The sequence below is a fragment of the Procambarus clarkii genome, chromosome 19 (assembly GCF_040958095.1).
Source record: "Procambarus clarkii isolate CNS0578487 chromosome 19, FALCON_Pclarkii_2.0, whole genome shotgun sequence".
Classification (NCBI taxonomy): Eukaryota; Metazoa; Arthropoda; class Malacostraca; order Decapoda; family Cambaridae; genus Procambarus; species Procambarus clarkii.
In genome coordinates this window covers 33503908-33527758 of record NC_091168.1, presented here as the reverse complement: position 1 = coordinate 33527758, position 23851 = coordinate 33503908, and the positions used below count along the sequence as shown (strand labels likewise).

General features: G+C 48.7%; 1 protein-coding gene across 2 annotated transcripts in view; it reads left to right on the top strand.

The window, feature by feature from the left end:
* The first annotated feature begins 4254 nt into the window (after positions 1–4254).
* Positions 4255–23851, top strand: part of Dhit (Double hit) — a 251234-nt gene continuing 231637 nt past the window's right edge. Inside the window, exon 1 of one of the 2 annotated variants that reach the window (XM_045740980.2) lies at positions 4255–5209. The gene's annotated coding sequence lies outside the window, so the exon portion shown is untranslated. The remainder of the gene's footprint in view (positions 5210–23851) is intronic. The other variant, XM_045740981.2, reaches the window with a different exon arrangement.

Sequence of the window (23851 nt, the reverse complement as noted above, 5' to 3'; positions counted from 1 at the left end):
CTATAGCACTGTATCATCCTTTGCAGATGACACTAGGATCTTCATGAAAGTAGACAACATAGAGGACACGTCAAACCTCCAATCAGATGTAGATCAGGTCTTTCTATGGGCTACAGAAAATAATTTGTTGTTTAACAAAGATAAGTTCCAGCTCATGCGCTACGGAAAAAATGAAAATATAAAAACGGAAACCACGTACAAAATGCAGTCAAATCAAAACATAGAACGAAAAGGCAATGTAAAAGATTTGGGTGTACTCATGTCGGAAGATCTTACGCTCAAAGAACACAATAAAGTAGCCGTCACAACTGCAAGAAAAATGACAGGTCGGATGACAAGAACCTTTCACACTAGAGATGCTATACCGATGATGATACTTTTCAAGACGCTAGTGCTCTCTAGAGTGGAGTACTGCTGCACAATGACAGCACCTTTCAAAGCTGGAGAAATTGCTGACCTGGAGAGCGTGCAGAGATCCTTTACTGCTAGAATCCACTCAGTAAAACATCTAAACTATTGGGACCGACTAAAGAGCCTAAATCTGTATTCTCTTGAGCGCAGGCGGGAGAGATACATAATAATCTATACGTGGAAAATATTTGAGGGGCTGGTCCCAAACCTGCACTCAGGAATAACACCACATGAGACTAGAAGGCATGGCAGGATGTGCAGAATACCCCTGTTGAAAAGCAAAGGTGCAACAGGTACTCTGAGAGAGAACTCTATCAACATCAGAGGCCCGAGACTGTTCAACACGCTTCCACTACACATAAGAGGTATAACTGGCCGACCCCTCACAGTGTTCAAGAGAGAACTATCAACATCAGAGGCCCGAGACTGTTCAACACGCTTCCACTACACATAAGAGACATAACTGGCCGACCCCTCACAGTGTTCAAGAGAGAACTATCAACATCAGAGGCCCGAGACTGTTCAACACGCTTCCACTACACATAAGGGACATAACTGGCCGACCCCTCACAGTGTTCAAGAGAGAACTGGATAAGCACCTCCAAAGGATACCTGATCAACCAGGCTGTGATTCATATGTCAGGCTGTGAGCAGCCGCGTCAAACAGCCTGGTTGACCAGTCCAGCAAACGAGGAGGCCTGGTCATTGACTGGGCCGTGGAGACGCTGAGCCCCGGAACAACTCCACGGTAAGGTAACCTAACCTAACCAAGTACTAACTTAACCTTACCTAACCTAACCTAACCAAGTCCTAACTTAACCTGACCAATACTAATCAAGTCCTAACTTAACCTTACCTAACATAACCAAGTCCTAATTTAACCTTACCTAACCTAACCAAGTCCTAACTTAACCTTACCTAACCTAACCTAACCAAGTCATAACATAATCTTACCTAACCTAGCCTAACTAAGTCCTAACTTGACCTTACTTATTCTACCCTAACCAAGTCCTAACTTAACCTTACCTAATATAATCTAACCAAATCTAACTTAACCTAACCTAACCTAGCTATAGCCTTAACTAAGCTAACCTAGTCTTAACTTAACCTACCTTAACATAGTCCTAACCTAAACAAACAGAGCTTAACTTAACCTAACATAGTCCTATACTGTCATATCGTATACCTAAGGGTGAGTAAGGTCACTGTCATACACCTAAGGGCGAGTAAGGTCACTGTCGTATACCTAAGGGTGAGTAAGGTCACTTTTGTATACCACAGGGTGAGTAAGGTCACTTTTGTATACCACAGGGTGAGTAAGGTCACTTTTGTATACCACAGGGTGAGTAAGGTCACTGTCGTATACCTAAGGGTGAGTAAGGTCAATGTCGTATACCTAAGGGTGAGTAAGGTCACTGTCGTATACCTAATGGTGAGTAAGGTCACTGTCATACACCTAAGGGTGAGTAAGGTCACTGCAGTATACCACAGGCTGAGTAAGGTCACTGTTGTATACCACAGGGTGGGTAAGGTCACTGTAGTATGCCATAGGCCGAGTAAGGTCACTGTTGTTTACCTCAGGGTGAGTAAGGTCAGTGTAATATACCACAGGGTGATTAAGGTCACTGTCATACCACAGGGTGAGTAAGGTCACTTTTGTATACCACAGGGTGAGTAAGGTCACTGTAATATACCATTGGGTGAGTAAGGTCACTGTAGTATACCACAGGGTGAGTAAGGTCACTGTCGTATACCACAGGATGAGTAAGGTCACTGTAGTATACCACAGTGTGAGTAAGGTCACTGTCGTATACCACAGGGTGAGTAAGGTCACTGTAGTATACCACAGGGTGAGTAAGGTCACTGTCGTATACCACAGGGTGAGTAAGGTCACTGTCGTATACCACAGGATGAGTCAGGTCACCGTGGTATACCCCAGGGTGAGTTAGGTCACCGTGGTATACCCCAGGGTGAGTCAGGTCACCGTGGTATACCCCAGGGTGAGTCAGGTCACCGTGGTATACGCCAGGGTGAGTCAGGTCACCGTGGTATACCCAGGGTGAGTCAGGTCACCGTGGTATACCCAAGGGTGAGTCAGGTCACCGTGGTATACCCCAGGGTGAGTCAGGTCACCGCGGTATACCTCAGGATGAGTCAGGTCACCGTGGTGTACCCCAGGGTGAGTCAGGTCACCGGGGAATACCCCAGGGTGAGTCAGGTCACCGGGGTATACCTCAGGGTGAGTCAGGTCACCGCGGTATACCCCAGGGTGAGTCAGGTCACCGCGGTATACCCCAGAGTGAGTCAGGTCACCGTGGTATACCCCAGGGTGAGTCAGGTCACCGCGGTATACCTCAGGGTGAGTCAGGTCACCGTGGTATACCCCAGGGTGAGTCAGGTCACCGTGGTATACCTCAGGGTGAGTCAGGTCACTGTAGTATACCCCAGGGTGAGTCAGGCCATCGTGGTATACCTCAGGGTGAGTCAGGTCACCGTGGTATACCCCAGGGTGAGTCAGGTCACCGTGGTATACCTCAGGGTGAGTCAGGTCACTGTAGTATACCCCAGGGTGAGTCAGGTCACTGTAGTATACCCCAGGGTGAGTCAGGTCACCGTGGTATACCTCAGGGTGAGTCAGGTCACCGTGGTATACCCCAGGGTGAGTCAGGTCACTGTAGTATACCCCAGGGTGAGTCAGGTCACCGTGGTATACCTCAGGGTGAGTCAGGTCACCGTGGTATACCCCAGGGTGAGTCAGGTCACTGTAGTATACCCCAGGGTGAGTCAGGTCACTGTAGTATACCCCAGGGTGAGTCAGGTCACTGTAGTATACCCGAGGGTGAGTCAGGTCACCGTGGTATACCTCAGGGTGAGTCAGGTCACTGTAGTATACCCCAGGGTGAGTCAGGTCACCGTGGTATACCCCAGGGTGAGTCAGGTCACCGTGGTATACCCCAGGGTGAGTCAGGTCACTGTAGTATACCCCAGGGTGAGTCAGGTCACCGTGGTATACCTCAGGGTGAGTCAGATCACTGTAGTATACCCCAGGGTGAGTCAGGTCACTGTAGTATACCCCAGGGTGAGTCAGGTCACCGTGGTATCAGAGAACAGTGGCCGGCCTGACTGTGAGAGCAGGGCTGGAGCCGGTTAGGACTCACAGAGAGCCGGGTGCCATGGAGACCAATCCCGCACGCCCTACGCCAAGCTGATCTGAGGAGATTAAGCTTACACCGTAGCTTAGCGCTGCTTGAGCTCACTTGTATAGCAGTAAATAAGGGAAGGCTACGGTGTAGATGTGTTAAGGGGGCTGGAAATAAGGAGGCAAAGGGGAAAATCTGACGTTTAGCAACTGGCTCCATGTCCTGGAACCCCGTTATAGTGGGGGAAGGGGGGGTTTGAGGGGAGGGGGAAGCCCGAGGGGACGTCAGATTCACAATTGGAGTAGGTTGTAAGATCAGATAAAGGTGTGGTGGAGGTGAGTGGGTGGAGGAGGAACAGGTTGGCAGGGAGTGAGGGGAGACTGGAGGGTCGGCCACTGTTGCTTGCGGCCGGCGGCGGCGGAGGTCCCTGAGCAGCGCTGGAGCCCCAGCCGCCAGCTACAGTTGCCGCCAATTTCAATATAAGAGATGCTCTAACGTCTATATCTTAACAATTTAAAGCACATCCACTGGTTCAAACAATTGTATTTTCGCTCGCACATCTTCGAGAAAGCTCGTGGATAATATAATAGGGGATTAAGCGTAATAGATGTGAGTAGAAGTGATGGAGTCGGCAGCGTGTGGCAACTGAGGGAGGGTGGGCGGCGCAAGTGCGCGAGGCGGCGAGTGCCAGAAGTGTGGCAGCGGGTCAGTTCGCCCGCGCCCGGGGCCTGGCCAGGTGCTCCGCTACACCCGTCGCGCGTCGCTGCGGGGCCCGCGCTGCCGGACGCCTCTCCATGCTGGCACTTAGTGTTCTGTGACCTGAGTCACCTCAGGGAAGGCGGTGAAATGATGCCACGGTGCCAGGGACGAGGGCAGGTCTAGCCAGGGAAGTGCAGGGTGCCAGGGAGGCGAGGGCAGGTCCTGAGGGCGGCCTGCGGCAGGGCAAAGCTGCGCGGGCTCTCCCGAGTGCGCGAGGCAGGCCGTGCCCTTGGCGAGTGTGTGAGAGTGCCCGAGGGCGCGAGTGTGTGTGTGTGGGGAGGAGGGAGTGTCAGAGAGGGCCCAGGGCGTCTCTGTGCGGCTGACGGGTGGGCGGCGCAGCGGCTACGCGACGCCTACTGCTGTCAGCAGCGCCTGGGAGCAGCAGCAGCAGCAGCAGCAGCAGCAGCAGCACGACGAAGCTGTCAGGTGTGGGGGGGGGGTGGGGGGGCCTACCACCGCTAGCACGACACCATGAGGTAGCCTCCAAGGGCACCACAGGGCACTGACCCCCGTTGACCCCACCTCCAGGGGTACAGACCCCCCCCTCGCCGACCCCTTTCCAGGGGGGAGCATCACGCCTGACCCGGGAGGGGGCCGCCGCCCCCCCTCCCCTGCACCCAGACCTGAGCAAATACATTTAAATTCAAACAATGTTTTAGACAAATTTGACTGCTGTATTCCCCTCTAGCTAGAGGGGGAAGCCTAGGAGGACCTAGGAGGACCTAGGAGGACCCAGGGGGACCTAGGAGAAGGCAGCCGAGGGGACACACCCTTTATTTCGGGGGGGCGGGACTCCCCCCTCCCCCCTCCCCCTCGCCACGTCGCTAGACGGAATTACAAATTGTGAGAGGACAGGCCCACAGGGAACTCTAGTCAAGCTGAAGGAACTGCTGACGAAGGTAAGCTGGAAAGGTCCCCAGCACCGTCACTTCTGCCGCTGGTGACACCAACCTCAGCTTTAGCAGGGGGGTAAAATGCTTCAATGTGGGTCAAAGCTTCTTTGTGGGTCAAAGTTTAAAGCTTTATTCGTGGGGTCAAGGCTTCGTCAGGGGGTCAAGGGTTCGTCTAGGGGTCACAGCTTCGTCTAGGGGGTCAAAGCTTCGTCTAGGGGGGTCAAAGTTTTGTCTGCGGGGGGTCAAAGGTTCGTCTAGGGGGGTCAAAGGTACGTCTAGGGGTCAAAGCTTCGTCTGGGGGTCAAAGCTTCGTCTTGGGGTCACAGCCTCATCTAGGGGGTCACAGCTTCGTCTAGGGGGGTCAAAGGTTCGTCTGGGGGGTAAAAGGTTCGTCTAGGGGGGTCAAAGGTACGTCTAGGGTTCAAAGCTTCGTCTGGGGGTCAAGGCATTGTTAGGAATCAAAGCTTCGCTTTTGGCTGAAACTTCATTGTAGTCAAAGAGATGCATGGGATCAATGCTTCGTCTTGTATCAAAGCTTCGACTCCCTTTACTGTGGGGGACACCTTGCCTTACTGTGGGGACACCTTGCCTTACTGTGGGGACACCTTGCCTTACTGTGGGGGGACACCTTGCCTTACTGTGGGGACACCTTGCCTTACTGTGGGGGACACCTTGCCTTACTGTGGGGACACCTTGCCTTACTGTGGGGGGACACCTTGCCTTACTGTGGGGACACCTTGCCTTACTGTGGGGGACACCTTGCCTTACTGTGGGGGGACACCTTGCCTTGCTGTGGGGGACACCTTGCCTTACTGTGGGGGGACACCTTGCCTTACTGTGGGGGACACCTTGCCTTACTGTGGGGGGACACCTTGCCTTACTGTGGGGGGACACCTTGCCTTACTGTGGGGACACCTTGCCTTACTGTGGGGACACCTTGCCTTACTGTGGGACACCTTGCCTTACTGTGGGGACACCTTGCCTTACTGTGGGGGACACCTTGCCTTACTGTGGGGGGACACCTTGCCTTACTGTGGGGGGACACCTTGCCTTACTGTGGGGGGACACCTTGCCTTACTGTGGGGGACACCTTGCCTTACTGTGGGGGACACCTTGCCTTACTGTGGTGGGACACCTTGCCTTACTGTGGGGGACACCTTGCCTTACTGTGGGGGGACACCTTGCCTTACTGTGGGGGACACCTTGCCTTACTGTGAGGACACCTTGCCTTACTGTGGGGGGACACCTTGCCTTACTGTGGGGGACACCTTGCTTTACTGTGGGGGACACCTTGCCTTACTGTGGGGGGACACCTTGCCTTACTGTGGGGGACACCTTGCCTTACTGTGGTGGGACACCTTGCCTTACTGTGGGGGGACACCTTGCCTTACTGTGGGGACACCTTGCCTTACTGTGGGGGACACCTTGCCTTACTGTGGGGGGATACCTTGCCTTACTGTGGGGTACACCTTGCCTTACTGTGGGGGGACACCTTGCCTTACTGTGGGGGACACCTTGCCTTACTGTGAGGACACCTTGCCTTACTGTGGGGGACACCTTGCCTTACTGTGGGGGGACACCTTGCCTTACTGTGGGGACACCTTGCCTTACTGTGGGGGGACACCTTGCCTTACTGTGGGGACACCTTGCCTTACTGTGGGGGACACCTTACCTTACTGTGGGGACACCTTGCCTTACTGTGGGGGGACACCTTGCCTTACTGTGGGGACACCTTGCCTTACTGAGGAAACTCCTCCCCCTGAGGGGAAACCTTTCCTTACAGATTGGACATTATATATATATATATATATATATATATATATATATATATATATATATATATATATATATATATATATCTATATATATATATATATATATATATATATATATATATATATATATATATATATATATACATATATATAGTCCTGGAGGGAAGAAGGGAAATGTCAGAGTTGAACTGATGGAGTGCGACAGGAAGACACTTTCTGAGAGGCAATAGAAAAGGACCCACAGTTACATCAGGGAGAAATGGTGCTGAGAGCTGAGAGTAGGGATGCTGAGAGCTGAGAGTAGGGATGCTGAGAGCTGAGAGTAGGGATGCTGAGAGCTGAGAGTAGGGATGCTGAGAGCTTCCCTTCTGTAAATTAATTCCCAAAATATATATTAGCATTTGGTACTATTCACTTAATAAGAGTCATAAAGAAAAAATAAAAGCACCAAATTTTACTATTCCCAGGCCTATTATAGCACATATATGTACTATATAAGGCCTTAGAGAGCGTGTATGATGGTTAGGTTAAGGCTTTATAGCTACCTAAAAAAAAATAATACAGAAAAAACTTTTTGAATTTGTGCCAATTTCAATAGTACCAAATTCTAATTGTTCATTACGTCAATATATGGACGATGGTACACATGGTTAAGTACTGTCTAGAGAGGAGGACGGGCTGTATAACTATGGGTGCTGGGAGAGCTGAGATAGAGGGAGTCGGTTGGTGAGAGATAAGAGAGAGATTCTGAGAAATGAGATGAGAGATGAGAGGAGGGGTTGGGAGAGAAGAGGTATAAGGAAGGGAACAGAGTGAGACAGGGAGGGGTGAGAGAGAGAGGGAGACAGGGAGGGGTGAGAGAGAGAGGGAGAGAGAGGGGTGAGAGAGAGAGAGACAGGGGCGGGTGAGAGAGAGAGGGAGACAGGGAGGGGTGAGAGAGAGAGGGAGACAGGGAGGGGTGAGAGAGAGAGGGAGACAGGGGCGGGTGAGAGAGAGAGGGAGACAGGGAGGGGTGAGAGAGAGAGGGAGACAGGGGCGGGTGAGAGAGAGAGGGAGACAGGGAGGGGTGAGAGAGAGAGAGAGAGAGAGAGGGGTGAGAGAGAGAGAGAGACAGGGAGGGGGGTCAGAGGTAGGGGGGTGAGAGAGAGAGAGAGAGAGAGAGAGAGAGAGAAAGAGAGAGAGAGAGAGAGAGAGAGAGAGAGAGAGAGAGAGAGAGAGAGAGAGAGAGAGAGAGAGAGAGAGAGAGAGAGAGAGAGAGAGAGAGAAAGAGAAAGAGAGAGAGAGAGAGAGAGAGAGAGAGAGAGAGAGAGAGAGAGAGAGAGAGAGAGAGAGAGAGAGAGAGAGAGAGAGAGAAAGAGAGAGAGAGAGAGAGAGAGAGAGAGAGAGAGAGAGAGAGAGAGAGAGAGAGAGAGAGAGAGAAAGAGAGAGAGAGAGAGAGAGAGAGAGAGAGAGAGAGAGAGAGAGAGAGAGAGAGAGAGAGAGAGAGAGAGAGAGAGAGAGAGAGAGAGAGAGAGAGAAAGTTGGAGTTACGAACCTGTGATAACTTGGTCCAACAGGCTGTTGCTTGAAGCGGCCCGCAGGCCCACATATCCACTACAGCCTGGTTGGTCCGGCACTTCTTGTAGGAACCTATCTAATTGTTTTCTGAAGAAGTCCACGGTTGTTCCAGCAATATTTCTAATGCTCGCTGGGAGGGTGTTGAACAGCCGTAGACCTCTGATGTTCAGACAGTGTTCTCTGATTGTGCCTATGGCACCTCTCCTCCTCACTGCTTCTGTTAGACGCCTGTGGATTCAGTGGAATCTGATTACGGGCTCACCATAGCCCGTGCTACATGGACACTTCGTCCTGAGTAGCTAAATCTTAAACAACAACAGTGGAATCCCTGGTTGTATAACTGATACCATGTCATGGTCCAGAGGTAAGGTGGGCGGCTTGCGAGTTCCCAAGTCAAGGGTTCGAATCCCCTCATTGCTCCAAATGATTTTAGCAGTTACATTGTTAGAGGTTTGGATATTATTCATATAGAAGCTATCCTGATTATCCATTTTCATGTTGTTTATTGGGGTGGTAAACATAACCTAACCTAACCTTTTAGGTCAGTATGAGGTTACTTAGGACTTCACACATTTCTGTGTCATTCTCTGTGTATGAACCCGCAGGCTGTTAACACAGGTCCCATACAAGTGGAGATTTGTTTATCTTGATTTTGTGTAAGTTAAAAGATATTTAGGATTTTCCCTTTATCTCTTGAATAGCTGTTTAGCTTCCATTTCCTCGGACTGATATGATAGCTTCAGCTATCTCTAACCTCTAACAAGATTTAACTAATTTCTAACTAATTTCTAACTCTAACTAATTTCTCTAACCTCCACAAGGGCCAGATTGAAGGTTTGAGATTCACGAAGTACTTACGCAAGTACTTACGAACGTGTACATCTTTCCTCAATCTTTGACGGCTTTGGTTACATTTATTAAACAGTTTACAAGCATGAAAACTTTCCAATCAACTGTTGTTATTGTTATAAACAGTCTCCTGGTGCTTCGGAGCTCATTAACTGTTTAATAATTGTAAACAAAGCCGCCAAAGATTGAGAAAAGATGTACAGGTTCGTAAGTGCTTGCGTAACTGCTTCGTGAACCTTGGTGTGTAGAGTCGTTTGGGTTCTCTTTCTATGTATGATTCTCTTTCTCACTCTTCACCAAAAGGCACATGTTTCAAGCAGACATGTGGCTTCCATCGGCAGTCGCATGTGTGGTTGTGCAAATTGTGTGTGTGTGTGTGTGTGTGTGTGTGTGTGTGTGTGTGTGTGTGTGTGTGTGTGTGTGTGTGTGTGTGTGTGTGTGTGTGTGTTTGTTTTGTCACGCAAGACTCGCTTCTATTGGCTGTTTGCTAGGTCTTGTTGTGGTCAGACTATGATGTACTTCAGTGAAAGGTACCATTCCATTGGGTACAGGTTAATGGGTGGGTGTGGTACCCTTGGGTACAGGGATACCTGGTTGATACCTGGTTGATGGGGTTCTGGGAGTTCTTCTACTCCCCAAGCCCGGCCCGAGGCCAGGCTCGACTTGTGAGAGTTTGGTCCACCAGGCTGTTGCTTGGAGCGGCCCGCAGGGCCACGTACCCACCACAGCCCGGCTGATCCGGAACTTCTCTTAGAAAACCGTCCAGTTTTCTCTTGAAGATGTCCACGGTTGTTCCGGCAATATTTCTTATGCTCGCTGGGAGGACGTTGAACAACCGCGGACCCCTGATGTTTATACAGTGCTCACTGGTTGGGTGTGGTACCCTTGGGTACAGGGTACTGGTTGGGTGTGGTACCCTTGGGTACAGGGATACTGGTTGGGTGTGGTACCCTTGGGTACAGGGTACTGGTTGGGTGTGGTACCCTTGGGTACAGGGTACTGGTTGGGTGTGGTACCCTTGGGTACAGGGTACTGGTTGGGTGTGGTACCCTTGGGTACAGGGTACTGGTTGGGTGTGGTACCCTTGGATACAGGGTACTGGTTGGGTATGGTACCCTTGGGTACAGGGTACTGGTTGGGTGTGGTACCCTTGGATACAGGGTACTGGTTGGGTGTGGTACCCTTGGATACAGGGTACTGGTTGGGTGTGGTACCCTTGGGTACAGGGTACTGGTTGGGTGTGGTACCCTTGGGTACAGGGATACTGGTTGGGTGTGGTACCCTTGGGTACAGGGTACTGGTTGGGTGTGGTACCCTTGGATACAGGGTACTGGTTGGGTGTGGTACCCTTGGGTACAGGGTAGGTGAGTCACTGGCCAAGCCTCCGGGGAGCAAAAGCCCAACCAGCTTAGTAGTACATTTAGACAAACACACTTAGCTCAGTGCACTTAACTGAATGTACTCATTTAAAGAACCACAATTGAGTATGAGTTACATGAGTACATTCAGATGAGTACATGACTACACAATACAAAAGTGAGTACAGACAGGAAGCTGAGTTATCCTGTGAGACACATATCCTGTACTGAGGGCTGTCAGAGCCACATGTTGTGTACACCACATGAAGGACTGTCAGGGGCCACATGTTGTGTTCACCACATGAAAATGTTCAACTGTTCAACACGCTTCCACTACACATAAAGGACATAACTGGCTGACCCCTCACAGTGTTCAAGAGAGAACTATCAACATCAGAGGCCCGAGACTGTTCAACACGCTTCCACTACACATAAGGGACATAACTGGCCGACCCCTCACAGTGTTCAAGAGAGAACTATCAACATCAGAGGCCCGAGACTGTTCAACACGCTTCCACTACACATAAGGGACATAACTGGCCGACCCCTCACAGTGATCAAGAGAGAACTATCAACATCAGAGGCCCGAGACTGTTCAACACGCTTCCACTACACATAAGGGACATAACTGGCCGACCCCTCACAGTGTTCAAGAGAGAACTATCAACATCAGAGGCCCGAGACTGTTCAACACGCTTCCACTACACATAAGGGACATAACTGGCCGACCCCTCACAGTGTTCAAGAGAGAACTATCAACATCAGAGGCCCGAGACTGTTCAACACGCTTCCACTACACATAAGGGACATAACTGGCTGACCCCTCACAGTGTTCAAGAGAGAACTATCAACATCAGAGGCCCGAGACTGTTCAACACGCTTCCACTACACATAAGGGACATAACTGGCCGACCCCTCACAGTGTTCAAGAGAGAACTATCAACATCAGAGGCCCGAGACTGTTCAACACGCTTCCACTACACATAAGGGACATAACTGGCTGACCCCTCACAGTGTTCAAGAGAGAACTATCAACATCAGAGGCCCGAGACTGTTCAACACGCTTCCACTACACATAAGGGACATAACTGGCCGACCCCGCACAGTGTTCAAGAGAGAACTATCAACATCAGAGGCCCGAGACTGTTCAGCACGCTTCCACTACACATAAGGGACATAACTGGCCGACCCCTCACAGTGTTCAAGAGAGAACTATCAACATCAGAGGCCCGAGACTGTTCAACAGTCCAGGGCCTCTGATGTTGATAGTTCTCTCTCAAAGTACCTGTTGCACCTCTGCTTTTCAACAGGGGTAGTCTGCACATCCTGCCATGCCTTCTGGTCTCATGTGGTGTTATTTCTGTGTGCAGGTTTGGGACTAGCCTCTCTAATATTTTCCATGTGTAAATTATTATGTATCTCTCCCGCCTGCGCTCAAGAGAATACAGATTTAGGCTCTTTAGTCGGTCCCAATAGTTTAGTTGTTTTACTGAGTAGATTCTAGCAGTAAAGGATCTCTGCACGCTCTCCAGGTCAGCAATTTCTCCAGCTTTGAAAGGGGCTGTCATTGTGCAGCAGTACTCCACTCTAGAGAGCACAAGCGTTTTGAAGAGTATCATCATCGGTATAGCATCTCTAGTGTGAAAAGTTCTTGTTATCCAACCTGTCATTTTTCTTGCAGTTGTGACGTCTACTTTATTGTGTTCTTTAAAGGTAAGATCTTCCGACATGAGTACACCCAGGTCCTTTACATTGCCTTTTCGTTCTATGTTATGATTTGCCTGAGTTTTGTACGTGGTTTCCGTTTTTATATTTTCATTTTTTCCGTAGCGCATGAGCTGGAACTTATCTTCGTTAAACACCATATTATTTTCTGTAGCCCATAGAAAGACCTGATCTACATCTGACTGGAGGTTTGCCGTGTCCTCTATGTTGCCAACTCTCATGAAAATCCTAGTGTCATCTGCAAAGGATGATACAGTGCTATAGGTTGTGTTCTGGTCTATGTCCGATATGAGGATGAGAAAAAGTGCTGGAGAAAGCACAGTACCCTGGGGAGCTGTACTGGAGCAAGCACAGTACCCTGGGGGACTGTACTGGAACAAGCACAGTACCCTGGGTGACTGTACCGGAGCAAGCACAGTACCCTGGGGGACTGTACTGGAACAAGCACAGTACCCTGGGTGACTGTACTGGAGCTAGCACAGTACCCTGGGGGACTGTACTGGAACAAGCACAGTACCCTGGGTGACTGTACTGGAGCTAGCACAGTACCCTGGGGGACTGTACTGGAACAAGCACAGTACCCTGGGTGACTGTACTGGAGCTAGCACAGTACCCTGGGGGACTGTACTGGAACAAGCACAGTACCCTGGGTGACTGTACCGGAGCAAGCACAGTACCCTGGGGGACTGTACTGGAACAAGCACAGTACCCTGGGTGACTGTACTGGAGCTAGCACAGTACCCTGGGTGACTGTACCGGAGCAAGCACAGTTCCCTGGGTGACTGTACCGGAGCAAGCACAGTACCCTGGGGGACTGAGCTCTTCACGGTTGATGGACGGGATTTTATTTTGTTGACTATTACACATTGGGTTCTGTTAGTCAGGAAATTGTAGATCCATCTGCCTATTTTCCCGGTAATTCCTTTTGAACGCATTTTATGTGCAATAACACCATGGTCACATTTATCAAAAGCTTTTGCGAAATCTGTGTAAATTACATCAGCGTTTTGTTTGTCTTCCATAGCATCTAATGCCATATCATAGTGGTCCAGCGACTGTGACAGGCAAGAGCACCCTGTTCTGAAACCATGTTGTCCGGGGTTATGGAGATGCTGTGATTCCATGTATTTTGTGATCTTACTTCTTAGCACTCTCTCAAAAAAATTTTTGATGTGTGATGTTAGTGCTATCGGTCTGTAATTTTTTGCCTCTGCCATATTATCTTGCTTAGACATATATAGAAAATGAGTTTGGGTGGACATATATAGCAGCTGCCTCGCATGGGGTCAATAGGATATATATAAATATATATATTAGTATATTTTGGTAGCAGTCTTTCTTGTAAACATATGTTGTTAAATATGACCGAAAGGGTAAGATTAATGATTCTAACACGAATCTTCTCAATATTTCTTACGCTTTTCTTCACTGTCGAGGGTAATTGAAATATTAACTCTCTAAAGTTCATTTTCTCATATATATCTACGTTAATTTTAACTCCAATAAAAAAAATTACCTCATACATAATGAAATGGGTAGCTTTATCATTTCATAAGAAAAAAATTGGAGAAAATATATTAATTCATGAAAACTTGGCTTATTAGGCAAATCGGGCCTTGCAAAGTAGGCTGAGAAGTGCGTTCTGGCTACTAGGTATGACATATATATATATATATATATATATATATATATATATATATATATATATATATATATATATATATATATATATATATATATATATATATATATATATATATATATATATATATATATATATATATATATATATTAGTATATTTTGGTAGCATTCTTTCTTGTAAACATATGTTATTACATATGACCAAAAAAAATGAGATTAATAATTCTAACACGAATTTTCTCAATATTTCTTATGTTTCATTTTACTGACAATGGTAATTGAAAAATCAATTCTCCAAAATTCATTTTTATTTCTAGTCTGACGAGACGCTTGAACGCGTTTCGTAATAACTTATTACATTTTCAAAGACTTTAGTTTACACACACACAACTATTACCTGCAAACACTAAACAGAGTCTTACTTATACTAACACTAAACAACTTATCCATCATACTTATACTCGCATTTGGGTGAGGTGATATGGTGCAACAGTTTTGGATGAGATGAACAAACTTGTGGCAAATACAAGACAAACTTGTGGCAAATACAAGTGAAAGGGAAGAATGGAAGTAACTGCAGAAGGCCTTTTGGCCCATACTTCCTCTTGATGCTTCTATATTGGAGCGGAGTCTTGAAGTGGGTAGAATATAGTTGTGCATTAATTGGCTGTTGATTGCTGGTGTTGACTTTTTTATAGGTAGTGCCTCGCAGATGTCGAGCCGCCTGCTATCGCTGTATCTATCGATGATTTCTGTGTTGTTTGTTAAGACTTCTCTGGTGATGGTCTGGTTGTGGGAAGAGATTATGTGTTCCTTGATGGCGCCCTGTTGCTTATGCATCGTTAGTCGCCTGGAAAGAGACGTTGTTGTCTTGCCTATATACTAAGTTCTTTGGGGCTTACAGTCCCCGAAGGGGGCATTTGAAGGCATAGACGACGTTGGTTTCCTTCAAGGCGTCCTACTTTGTGTCTAGAGAGTTTTTCATGAGTACTCATGAAAAACATATACATACATATATACATACATATATATTTACGTATGTATGTATATGTACGTATATGTGTGTATGTATATTATTTATTATTTAGTTATTATTAATATTTTCTACCACAGACGTGGCCAGACATTTCCAATGCTAACCAGCATATATAAATTTTCTTCTGTCCTCCATGGACAGGGTGAGAGATGTGTTAAACATATAGTTCAAGGGTTTATTGAACACTCAACCACAGAAGGTGATTGTAGTGCTTTTAAAATGCTAAGCTAACCTACATACGTAAATACATAGATACACAGATTTACGTATGTCCTACATAAAGTGCTCGATGTGTCTTTTACATAGTGTCATTAATGTGCATTTACAAAGGCGAAAGGTAATTCTGATCAGCTTCCACATATACTTTATACACATACATACACACACATATAAATACATACATATATACACATACATTTGTCTCTTTTTCTCTGATAGGGTGAGATAGCTGATAGAGAAACTAGTGTGCAATTAAGAACTTAACCACTGAAGGTGATTAAGGTGCTTTTACAAGCTCAAATTATATAGTTACATCACATACATTCATTGTATAATTGATACATTACATGGTCAATCTAGGATACAAGTCCAATATATCATCAAGTGTTCCAGTAGTCATATAGTTGGTACAGAGTTCAGCATACCTTGAACACTTTATTGTAGAATGTCCCATACTAACTGACTTTCTCCCTCCTGGGCTGAGGTGTATGTATATGTATGTATATGTGTGTGCATAAAATATATGTGGAAGCTGATCAGAATTACATTTCACCTTTGTAAATGCACATTAATGACACTATGTAAAAGACGCATAAAACACTTTATGTAGGGCAGACGTAACTCTGTGTATCTATGTATTTACGTCTGAAGGTTAGATTAGCACTACAGGTTAACATTTAAAAGCACTACAATCACCTTCTGTGGTTGATTGTTCAATAAGTCCCTGAACTATATGTTTAACACATCTCTAACCCTGTCCATGGAGGCCAGAAGAAAATGTATATATGCTGGTTAGCATTGTAAATGTCTGGCCACGTCTGTGGTAGAAAATAATAATATTAATAATAATAAAAAAACAGGAGTCAGCAGACGTCTGCTCCTGTACCCTCCTGTGTGTAAAACTAGTAGGGTAAGGCTTACCATGAGCTATGGGAAGGGAAAGCTCTCAGCCAGCTAACAGGAGTCAGCACTCGTCTGCTCCTGTACCCTCCTGTGTGTAAAACTAGTAGGGTAAGGCTTACCATGAGCTATGGGAAGGGAAAGCTCTCAGCCAGCTAACAGGAGTCAGCTGTCGTCTGCTCCTGTACCCACCTGTGTGTAAAACTAGTAGGGTAAGGCTTACCATGAGCTATGGGAAGGGAAAGCTCTCAGCCAGCTAACAGGAGTCAGCAGTCGTCTGCTCCTGTACCCTCCTGTGTGTAAAACTAGTAGGGTAAGGCTTACCATGAGCTATGGGAAGGGAAAGCTCTCAGCCAGCTAACAGGAGTCAGCAGTCGTCTGCTCCTGTACCCACCTGTGTGTAAAACTAGTAGGGTAAGGCTTACCATGAGCTATGGGAAGGGAAAGCTCTCAGCCAGCTAACAGGAGTCAGCAGTCGTCTGCTCCTGTACCCACCTGTGTGTAAAACTAGTAGGGTAAGGCTTACCATGAGCTATGGGAAGGGAAAGCTCTCAGCCAGCTAACAGGAGTCAGCAGTCGTCTGCTCCTGTACCCACCTGTGTGTAAAACTAGTAGGGTAAGGCTTACCATGAGCTATGGGAAGGGAAAGCTCTCAGCCTGCTAACAGGAGTCAGCAGTCGTCTGCTCCTGTACCCTCCTGTGTGTAAAACTAGTAGGGTAAGGCTTACCATGAGCTATGGGAAGGGAAAGCTCTCAGCCAGCTAACAGGAGTCAGCAGTCGTCTGCTCCTGTACCCACCTGTGTGTAAAACTAGTAGGGTAAGGCTTACCATGAGCTATGGGAAGGGAAAGCTCTCAGCCAGATAACAGGAGTCAGCAGTCGTCTGCTCCTGTACCCACCTGTGTGTAAAACTAGTAGGGTAAGGCTTACCATGAGCTATGGGAAGGGAAAGCTCTCAGCCAGCTAACAGGAGTCAGCAGTCGTCTGCTCCTGTACCCACCTGTGTGTAAAACTAGTAGGGTAAGGCTTACCATGAGCTATGGGAAGGGAAAGCTCTCAGCCTAGCTAACAGGAGTCAGCAGTCGTCTGCTCCTGTACCCTCCTGTGTGTAAAACTAGTAGGGTAAGGCTTACCATGAGCTATGGGAAGGGAAAGCTCTCAGCCAGCTAACAGGAGTCAGCAGTCGTCTGCTCCTGTACCCACCTGTGTGTAAAACTAGTAGGGTAAGGCTTACCATGAGCTATGGGAAGGGAAAGCTCTCAGCCAGCTAACAGGAGTCAGCAGTCGTCTGCTCCTGTACCCACCTGTGTGTAAAACTAGTAGGGTAAGGCTTACCATGAGCTATGGGAAGGGAAAGCTCTCAGCCAGCTAACAGGAGTCAGCAGTCGTCTGCTCCTGTACCCACCTGTGTGTAAAACTAGTAGGGTAAGGCTTACCATGAGCTATGGGAAGGGAAAGCTCTCAGCCAGCTAACAGGAGTCAGCAGTCGTCTGCTCCTGTACCCATCCTGTGTGTAAAACTAGTAGGGTAAGGCTTACCATGAGCTATGGGAAGGGAAAGCTCTCAGCCAGCTAACAGGAGTCAGCAGTCGTCTGCTCCTGTACCCACCTGTGTGTAAAACTAGTAGGGTAAGGCTTACCATGAGCTATGGGAAGGGAAAGCTCTCAGCCAGCTAACAGGAGTCAGCAGTCGTCTGCTCCTGTACCCTCCTGTGTGTAAAACTAGTAGGGTAAGGCTTACCATGAGCTATGGGAAGGGAAAGCTCTCAGCCAGCTAACAGGAGTCAGCAGTCGTCTGCTCCTGTACCCACCTGTGTGTAAAACTAGTAGGGTAAGGCTTACCATGAGCTATGGGAAGGGAAAGCTCTCAGCCAGCTAACAGGAGTCAGCAGTCGTCTGCTCCTGTACCCACCTGTGTGTAAAACTAGTAGGGTAAGGCTTACCATGAGCTATGGGAAGGGAAAGCTCTCAGCCTGCTAACAGGAGTCAGCAGTCGTCTGCTCCTGTACCCACCTGTGTGTAAAACTAGTAGGGTAAGGCTTACCATGAGCTATGGGAAGGGAAAGCTCTCAGCCTGCTAACAGGAGTCAGCAGTCGTCTGCTCCTGTACCCACCTGTGTGTAAAACTAGTAGGGTAAGGCTTACCATGAGCTATGGGAAGGGAAAGCTCTCAGCCAGCTAACAGGAGTCAGCAGTCGTCTGCTCCTGTACCCTCCTGTGTGTAAAACTAGTAGGGTAAGGCTTACCATGAGCTATGGGAAGGGAAAGCTCTCAGCCAGCTAACAGGAGTCAGCAGTCGTCTGCTCCTGTACCCACCTGTGTGTAAAACTAGTAGGGTAAGGCTTACCATGAGCTATGGGAAGGGAAAGGTCTCAGCCAGCTAACAGGAGTCAGCAGTCGTCTGCTCCTGTACCCACCTGTGTGTAAAACTAGTAGGGTAAGGCTTACCATGAGCTATGGGAAGGGAAAGCTCTCAGCCTGCTAACAGGAGTCAGCAGTCGTCTGCTCCTGTACCCACCTGTGTGTAAAACTAGTAGGGTAAGGCTTACCATGAGCTATGGGAAGGGAAAGCTCTCAGCCTGCTAACAGGAGTCAGCAGTCGTCTGCTCCTGTACCCACCTGTGTGTAAAACTAGTAGGGTAAGGCTTACCATGAGCTATGGGAAGGGAAAGCTCTCAGCCAGCTAACAGGAGTCAGCAGTCGTCTGCTCCTGTACCCTCCTGTGTGTAAAACTAGTAGGGTAAGGCTTACCATGAGCTATGGGAAGGGAAAGCTCTCAGCCAGCTAACAGGAGTCAGCAGTCGTCTGCTCCTGTACCCACCTGTGTGTAAAACTAGTAGGGTAAGGCTTACCATGAGCTATGGGAAGGGAAAGCTCTCAGCCAGCTAACAGGAGTCAGCAGTCGTCTGCTCCTGTACCCTCCTGTGTGTAAAACTAGTAGGGTAAGGCTTACCATGAGCTATGGGAAGGGAAAGCTCTCTGCCAGCTAACAGGAGTCAGCAGTCGTCTGCTCCTGTACCCACCTGTGTGTAAAACTAGTAGGGTAAGGCTTACCATGAGCTATGGAAAGGGAAAGCTCTCAGCCAGCTAACAGGAGTCAGCAGTCGTCTGCTCCTGTACCCTCCTGTGTGTAAAACTAGTAGGGTAAGGCTTACCATGAGCTATGGGAAGGGAAAGCTCTCAGCCAGCTAACAGGAGTCAGCAGTCGTCTGCTCCTGTACCCTCCTGTGTGTAAAACTAGTAGGGTAAGGCTTACCATGAGCTATGGGAAGGGAAAGCTCTCAGCCAGCTAACAGGAGTCAGCAGTCGTCTGCTCCTGTACCCTCCTGTGTGTAAAACTAGTAGGGTAAGGCTTACCATGAGCTATGGGAAGGGAAAGCTCTCAGCCAGCTAACAGGAGTCAGCAGTCGTCTGCTCCTGTACCCACCTGTGTGTAAAACTAGTAGGGTAAGGCTTACCATGAGCTATGGGAAGGGAAAGCTCTCAGCCAGCTAACAGGAGTCAGCAGTCGTCTGCTCCTGTACCCTCCTGTGTGTAAAACTAGTAGGGTAAGGCTTACCATGAGCTATGGGAAGGGAAAGCTCTCAGCCAGCTAACAGGAGTCAGCAGTCGTCTGCTCCTGTACCCTCCTGTGTGTAAAACTAGTAGGGTAAGGCTTACCATGAGCTATGGGAAGGGAAAGCTCTCAGCCAGCTAACAGGAGTCAGCAGTCGTCTGCTCCTGTACCCTCCTGTGTGTAAAACTAGTAGGGTAAGGCTTACCATGAGCTATGGGAAGGGAAAGCTCTCAGCCTGCTAACAGGAGTCAGCAGTCGTCTGCTCCTGTACCCTCCTGTGTGTAAAACTAGTAGGGTAAGGCTTACCATGAGCTATGGGAAGGGAAAGCTCTCAGCTAGCTAACAGGAGTCAGCAGTCGTCTGCTCCTGTACCCTCCTGCGTGTAAAACTAGTAGGGTAAGGCTTACCATGAGCTATGGGAAGGGAAAGCTCTCAGCCAGCTAACAGGAGTCAGCAGTCGTCTGCTCCTGTACCCTCCTGTGTGTAAAACTAGTAGGGTAAGGCTTACCATGAGCTATGGGAAGGGAAAGCTCTCAGCCAGCTAACAGGAGTCAGCAGTCGTCTGCTCCTGTACCCTCCTGTGTGTAAAACTAGTAGGGTAAGGCTTACCATGAGCTATGGGAAGGGAAAGCTCTCAGCCAGCTAACAGGAGTCAGCAGTCGTCTGCTCCTGTACCCTCCTGTGTGTAAAACTAGTAGGGTAAGGCTTACCATGAGCTATGGGAAGGGAAAGCTCTCAGCCAGCTAACAGGAGTCAGCAGTCGTCTGCTCCTGTACCCACCTGTGTGTAAAACTAGTAGGGTAAGGCTTACCATGAGCTATGGGAAGGGAAAGCTCTCAGCCAGCTAACAGGAGTCAGCAGTCGTCTGCTCCTGTACCCTCCTGTGTGTAAAACTAGTAGGGTAAGGCTTACCATGAGCTATGGGAAGGGAAAGCTCTCAGCCAGCTAACAGGAGTCAGCAGTCGTCTGCTCCTGTACCCTCCTGTGTGTAAAACTAGTAGGGTAAGGCTTACCATGAGCTATGGGAAGGGAAAGCTCTCAGCCAGCTAACAGGAGTCAGCAGTCGTCTGCTCCTGTACCCTCCTGTGTGTAAAACTAGTAGGGTAAGGCTTACCATGAGCTATGGGAAGGGAAAGCTCTCAGCCTGCTAACAGGAGTCAGCAGTCGTCTGCTCCTGTACCCTCCTGTGTGTAAAACTAGTAGGGTAAGGCTTACCATGAGCTATGGGAAGGGAAAGCTCTCAGCTAGCTAACAGGAGTCAGCAGTCGTCTGCTCCTGTACCCTCCTGCGTGTAAAACTAGTAGGGTAAGGCTTACCATGAGCTATGGGAAGGGAAAGCTCTCAGCCAGCTAACAGGAGTCAGCAGTCGTCTGCTCCTGTACCCTCCTGTGTGTAAAACTAGTAGGGTAAGGCTTACCATGAGCTATGGGAAGGGAAAGCTCTCAGCCAGCTAACAGGAGTCAGCAGTCGTCTGCTCCTGTACCCTCCTGTGTGTAAAACTAGTAGGGTAAGGCTTACCATGAGCTATGGGAAGGGAAAGCTCTCAGCCAGCTAACAGGAGTCAGCAGTCGTCTGCTCCTGTACCCTCCTGTGTGTAAAACTAGTAGGGTAAGGCTTACCATGAGCTATGGGAAGGGAAAGCTCTCAGCCAGCTAACAGGAGTCAGCAGTCGTCTGCTCCTGTACCCACCTGTGTGTAAAACTAGTAGGGTAAGGCTTACCATGAGCTATGGGAAGGGAAAGCTCTCAGCCAGCTAACAGGAGTCAGCAGTCGTCTGCTCCTGTACCCTCCTGTGTGTAAAACTAGTAGGGTAAGGCTTACCATGAGCTATGGGAAGGGAAAGCTCTCAGCCAGCTAACAGGAGTCAGCAGTCGTCTGCTCCTGTACCCTCCTGTGTGTAAAACTAGTAGGGTAAGGCTTACCATGAGCTAGGGGAAGGGAAAGCTCTCTGCCAGCTAACAGGAGTCAGCTGTCGTCTGCTCCTGTACCCTCCTGTGTGTAAAACTAGTAGGGTAAGGCTTACCATGAGCTATGGGAAGGGAAAGCTCTCAGCCAGCTAACAGGAGTCAGCAGTCGTCTGCTCCTGTACCCTCCTGTGTGTAAAACTAGTAGGGTAAGGCTTACCATGAGCTATGGGAAGGGAAAGCTCTCAGCCAGCTAACAGGAGTCAGCAGTCGTCTGCTCCTGTACCCACCTGTGTGTAAAACTAGTAGGGTAAGGCTTACCATGAGCTATGGGAAGGGAAAGCTCTCAGCCAGCTAACAGGAGTCAGCAGTCGTCTGCTCCTGTACCCTCCTGTGTGTAAAACTAGTAGGGTAAGGCTTACCATGAGCTATGGGAAGGGAAAGCTCTCTGCCAGCTAACAGGAGTCAGCAGTCGTCTGCTCCTGTACCCTCCTGTGTGTAAAACTAGTAGGGTAAGGCTTACCATGAGCTATGGGAAGGGAAAGCTCTCAGCCAGCTAACAGGAGTCAGCAGTCGTCTGCTCCTGTACCCTCCTGTGTGTAAAACTAGTAGGGTAAGGCTTACCATGAGCTATGGGAAGGGAAAGCTCTCAGCCTGCTAACAGGAGTCAGCAGTCGTCTGCTCCTGTACCCACCTGTGTGTAAAACTAGTAGGGTAAGGCTTACCATGAGCTATGGGAAGGGAAAGCTCTCAGCCAGCTAACAGGAGTCAGCAGTCGTCTGCTCCTGTACCCTCCTGTGTGTAAAACTAGTAGGGTAAGGCTTACCATGAGCTATGGGAAGGGAAAGCTCTCAGCCCGCTAACAGGAGTCAGCAGTCGTCTGCTCCTGTACCCTCCTGTGTGTAAAACTAGTAGGGTAAGGCTTACCATGAGCTATGGGAAGGGAAAGCTCTCAGCCAGCTAACAGGAGTCAGCAGTCGTCTGCTCCTGTACCCTCCTGTGTGTAAAACTAGTAGGGTAAGGCTTACCATGAGCTATGGGAAGGGAAAGCTCTCAGCCTGCTAACAGAAGTCAGCAGTCGTCTGCTCCTGTACCCACCTGTGTGTAAAACTAGTAGGGTAAGGCTTACCATGAGCTATGGGAAGGGAAAGCTCTCAGCCAGCTAACAGGAGTCAGCAGTCGTCTGCTCCTGTACCCTCCTGTGTGTAAAACTAGTAGGGTAAGGCTTACCATGAGCTATGGGAAGGGAAAGCTCTCAGCCAGCTAACAGGAGTCAGCAGTCGTCTGCTCCTGTACCCACCTGTGTGTAAAACTAGTAGGGTAAGGCTTACCATGAGCTATGGAAAGGGAAAGCTCTCAGCCAGCTAACAGGAGTCAGCAGTCGTCTGCTCCTGTACCCTCCTGTGTGTAAAACTAGTAGGGTAAGGCTTACCATGAGCTATGGGAAGGGAAAGCTCTCAGCCAGCTAACAGGAGTCAGCAGTCGTCTGCTCCTGTACCCACCTGTGTGTAAAACTAGTAGGGTAAGGCTTACCATGAGCTATGGGAAGGGAAAGCTCTCAGCCAGCTAACAGGAGTCAGCAGTCGTCTGCTCCTGTACCCACCTGTGTGTAAAACTAGTAGGGTAAGGCTTACCATGAGCTATGGGAAGGGAAAGCTCTCAGCCAGCTAACAGGAGTCAGCAGTCGTCTGCTCCTGTACCCACCTGTGTGTAAAACTAGTAGGGTAAGGCTTACCATGAGCTATGGGAAGGGAAAGCTCTCAGCCAGCTAACAGGAGTCAGCAGTCGTCTGCTCCTGTACCCTCCTGTGTGTAAAACTAGTAGGGTAAGGCTTACCATGAGCTATGGGAAGGGAAAGCTCTCAGCCAGCTAACAGGAGTCAGCAGTCGTCTGCTCCTGTACCCTCCTGTGTGTAAAACTAGTAGGGTAAGGCTTACCATGAGCTATGGGAAGGGAAAGCTCTCAGCCAGCTAACAGGAGTCAACAGTCGTCTGCTCCTGTACCCTCCTGTGTGTAAAACTAGTAGGGTAAGGCTTACCATGAGCTATGGGAAGGGAAAGCTCTCAGCCAGCTAACAGGAGTCAGCAGTCGTCTGCTCCTGTACCCACCTGTGTGTAAAACTAGTAGG